General features: G+C 39.5%; 1 pseudogene; it reads left to right on the top strand.

The window, feature by feature from the left end:
* The first annotated feature begins 368 nt into the window (after window positions 1-368).
* Window positions 369-1,603, top strand: LOC118153904 (cyclin-dependent kinase 1 pseudogene; annotated as a pseudogene).
* The last annotated feature ends 3,156 nt before the right edge of the window (window positions 1,604-4,759 follow it).

Below are 4,759 nucleotides of genomic sequence, written 5' to 3'. Positions count from 1 at the left end.
AAGACAGCAGCAAGAGAAAAGGTCCCCCAAACTTTACTAATGCCATTAACACCTGGAATAATCCTTGACCTTGAACTGCCTGCATACTCAGAGGAGGACTTAAAAGAGCACTCAATTGGAGTTTTGAGCCTACTTGAAAAACACAGGATGGAGGGATACATAACCAAGAGGGGATAGTTTTAGTGTCTGAATGCCTCATGGGTGGCATTGCTGGACATACCCAGGGCACCAGTTAGTACATAGGTGGGAGACCCATTTCCATTGGATTCAGAGATATATTGTTGACCCATGTATGAGTAAGATTTTTCACATTTAGCGCAGCGAGTTTGAAACTGCTCGCACTTTGCTTCAAAGCCGGCTCTTGGAAGTTGAGCAGAAAGCAACGCGGCTGTGGTAGTTGCCTCTGTGGCTGCCATGGGATGATAAGCCAGGTAGAGTGGCTTGTGTCAGGGTTGCACCTAGAGGCTGGCCCGGGGCCCTCAGAGGGATCTACCATACCTATTGACTAACTATGGAAGATTATACTAAAATAGAGAAAATTGGAGAAGGTACCTATGAAGTTGTATACAAAGACAGACACAAAACTACAGGTCAAGTCATAGCCAGGAAAATAATCAGACTAGAAAGTGAAGAGGAGGGGTTCCTAGTACTGCATTACAGGAAATTTCTCTATTAAAAGAACTTCGTCATCCAAATATAGTCAGTCTTCAGGATGTGCTTATGCAGGATTCCAGGTTATATCTCATCTTTGAATTTCTTTCCATGGATCTGAAGATACTTGGATTCTATCTCTCCTGGCCAATACATGGATTCTTCACTTTTTAAGAGTTATTTATACCAAATCCTACAGGGGATTGTGTTTTGTCACTCTAGAAGAGTTCTTCACAGAGACTTAAAACCTCAAAATCTCTTGATTGATGACAAAGGAACAATTAAAATGGCTGATTTTGGCCTTGCTGGAGCTTTTGGAATACCTATAAGAGTATATACACATGAGGTAGTAACACTCTGGTACAGCTCATCAGAAGTATTGCTGGGGTCAGCTGGTTACTTGACTCCAGTTGACATTTGGAGTATAGGCACCATATTTGCTGAACTAGCAACTAAGAAACCACTTTTCCATGGGGATTCAGAAATTGATCAACCCTTCAGGATTTTCAGAGCTTTGGGCACTCCCAATAATGAAGTGTGGCCAGAAGTGGAATCTTTACAGGACTATAAGAATACATTTCCCAAGTGGAAACCAGGAAGCCTAGCATCCGATGTCAAAAACTTGAATGAAAATGGCTTGGATTTGCACTCAAAAATGTTAATCTACGATCCAGCCAAAAGAATTTCTGGCAAAATGGCACTGAATCATCCATATTTTCATGATTTCACAATCAGATTAAGAAGATGTAGCTTTCTGACACAAAGTTTCCACATCTTATATCAAGAACAGATAGTTGCATTTTTATTGTTAACTCTATTTTTGTCTTATATATTTCTCTGTTGTCAAACTTAAGCTGTACTTCATCTTCTAATTTCAAAAGTATAACTTAAAATATAAATATTCTATATGCATTTAAATATAATTCTGTATATGTGTGTCGGTCTCACTGTACCAACTATTTGTTACTATAATAAAACTATAATAATGATGTCAGGAAAAAAAAGATTTTTCAAATGGTCATACAGAAATGTCTCTTCTGGGCCTGAAACAACCCTAAAACTAGCCCTCCACCCATGATACAAGGCGTCCATGCACGGAGTGAAAGGCCATCTTGAGATTGGCAGATTGACATCATCACGATGCTGAGGGTGGCAGGAAACTTTAAACATCTACTCATGTTTATAGATACTTTTTCAGGATAGATTGAGGTATTCCATTGCAGAACAGAGAATACATCTGAAGTTGTTAAGGCTCTGCTTTAAAAAATATCATCCCTCAGTTTGGCTTGCCCATTTCTAATCAGAGTGACAATGGTGCCAGCTTTGTGGTCAAAGTCACCAAGGATGTCTCTCAAGTCCTTGGCATAGCATGAAAATTCCACACAGCCTGGAGGACCCACCAGGAAGAGTGAAAAAATGAATCATGTCCTGAAAAAAGGCTTCAGTTAAGATTTATCAGGAGACCAACCTGACCTGGGATAAGGCTTTGCCTATTTCCTTGCTCAGAGTAAGAGTGGCTCTTGAAAGTAGGCTCAAATTTAGTCCTTTTGAAATACTATAAGGGATGGCATTCCCATGCTCCACCCTTAGATTAAAAGACCTCAACAACATACAGAAGAAACAGTGAGACACTGTCAGGTATGTACAAGTCTTAGGCCTGATTCTATCTGCTGTTCATAAGTTTGCTTCTAGCAGATGCTGTTTCCTACAGATGTGCCCTTTCATCATACTCAGCCTGGAGACTGGGTGTTTTTGAAAGCCTGGAAAGCCAGCATCCTGGCAACTAGGTAAAGCCTCAGTAGAACAGATCACATGAAGTCTTGGTGGAAACTCACTCCTCCATAAAGCTCATGAGGATTAGACTTTGGGTTTAGCACAGCCACATGAAGTCAGCCCCTCCTGACTTAACAATCAAAGTGCAGCCTGATTAATGCTTAATTATAACTGGGTTTTTTTTTCTGCCCAGAATCCAGCATGTAATTCTTGTAAACTCTATGGGGGCAGTTTCACCATGGTGAGCTTTCTTTGGGGAAAGATGCTAAAACTTAAAATATCTCTGGTTCTGACTTGGGTCAGAGCCAAGCTCTGAACCTACCACAACCAGGCTCAAGAGTTTCTTCCCATATTACCTACAAGTGTTCTAGAAATAAAACTCCTTTTCTTCCCCATGCCCTTTCTATCTGTGGCATAAGTTTTATTTTCCAAGGGAGGCCTTGTCAAAGTTGAAAAACCTAGGCTCCGGTGTGAGTGCACCTTTCCCTTCTGTACTACCTTCAGCCAGCTTGTGTCACTATTGCTACGTTTAGCCCTATGACAACTCTAAAGCCACAGCAACACTTTCTTAAACACCAGCTGCTCACTCCTTGTTCTCTAATTTTCAAACTCTACAGATCCTGTGAACAGTTCTACATCACCTAATTATGAAAAACCAACTTGATCCTTTAGTGAATGTCAAGTTCTTCTGGTAATCATGAATAACCACCACTGATTAGAGGTAGTCTCTAGCCTACAATCTCTCCACTAGATGTTAACTCACAATGAAAGCAGGTCTCAGGACAAAATCTTCCAAGCAGAATACATTTATTAACAAGCAGGCATAGTCATGGAACTTCTTAGCTTGGGAAAAGTTTCATTCTTTTGCCCTTAGTTCCGTAGACCAGAATCTTCCATGAAATATTCACTTTGAGTGGGACACAAGAGGTTCTAATGGCAAGATCTGCTGGCCTTGCAATTGGATCCTGTGGTGAGATGTTTCCAGGCCAGAAGCTCTAGAGTTGGCTTCCTGTACTCTGGGCATTGCTGAGCTTGCTCTTTGTAGTCCTTATTCATGAAAGGAGTTTTGGAGCTCTTAAAGTCTTCTTAATTTCAAATCCCATTACTATTACCACCAAAAGGTTATTTATCATAGGTCTTACACTAATTAATAAGCCTAATACAGGTTGATTTACATGAAAAGTTTCTTAGGTTAATTAACCCCACCATAAGGTATTAAATTTAAATTGTCTATACCCATATGTCTACTACTTATACTGAAATGTCTACAGTTAATTGCACCCAGAAAATATCATAAACAAACCAGCTTGTGGTGTTGGCAGAGTGTTTGAGAGGGTTCCTCACTGAGCTCCTAGATGACTTGTAAATTCAATGGTTTCTTGAAGTTAGTCAGCTTCATGGCTCAGACGTAGCCCTAGGTAGAAATAGATGGTAAGGACTGGTTTCGATGGCAAAGTCCCTTAAAACATTTCAGGCTATGATTTTCTAATGTCAGTGTTTTTCTTTATCCATGAGACTGCAGTCCTTCATTCTAGCTAAATAATAATAGATCATTCTATTTTAGGCAGAGGAAGGCAATATTTGATGGATGTCAGTTTCCAAACACCTGCAAAAACCTACGTGAGTCTTATCCTTTGAAGCTAATAGTCCCTTGGCCTCTATCATTCCCAACTACACTGGATGAGCAGATCTTCCTTAACTGGGAACCAAATACATCATTTCCTTTTGCTGGCCTACCTTGATTGAATTTCTCTCCCACTTCTTTACCAACACAAAATGTGTCCTCTTCTTATTTCTCATAAGTGTAGAGAGGCAGTGACATTGTCTCTAGCTCCTAGTTCTCCATAGGCTCTTTATGACCATGGCAATAATCCAAATAATTAGACTATAGATTTAATTTTAGAGATAGGAGATGTTAGCTTTTAAAGTGACATTATACATCACATTCTGAGTTTGTTACACATTTATTTGTTTTTCATTTTATTCAATAATGATTTATTGCATGCTTACAATGAATCAGGCCATAATGCCCTAATTCAAGGATATACAATGTTAAGTAAAAATAAGCAGGACACCTGAACTCATAGAATATATTGCACCTTTGGTTAACCGATGTTAATAAAATAATCACCCATTATGATTAAAAAACTGAGAAAAAGATATCTAAAAAAAATCACATTTAACAAGGGAACATAACAGAAACTGGAGGTGGGGTTACTGTGTCACAAAGGCTTGAGGAAGTGCTTCCTAATTTTTCTAAGAGGAATGAATAGGTGCAAATCAGGTAAAGGAGGTAGGAGGCTTCTGTCAGAGGAAGCCTGTGCTATGATGCTCT

This window comes from Callithrix jacchus, chromosome 1 (genome assembly GCF_049354715.1).
Source record: "Callithrix jacchus isolate 240 chromosome 1, calJac240_pri, whole genome shotgun sequence".
Taxonomy (NCBI): Eukaryota; Metazoa; Chordata; class Mammalia; order Primates; family Cebidae; genus Callithrix; species Callithrix jacchus.
Note: the sequence above shows the minus strand (reverse complement) of the source record. Positions and strands in the feature narration are given on the sequence as shown.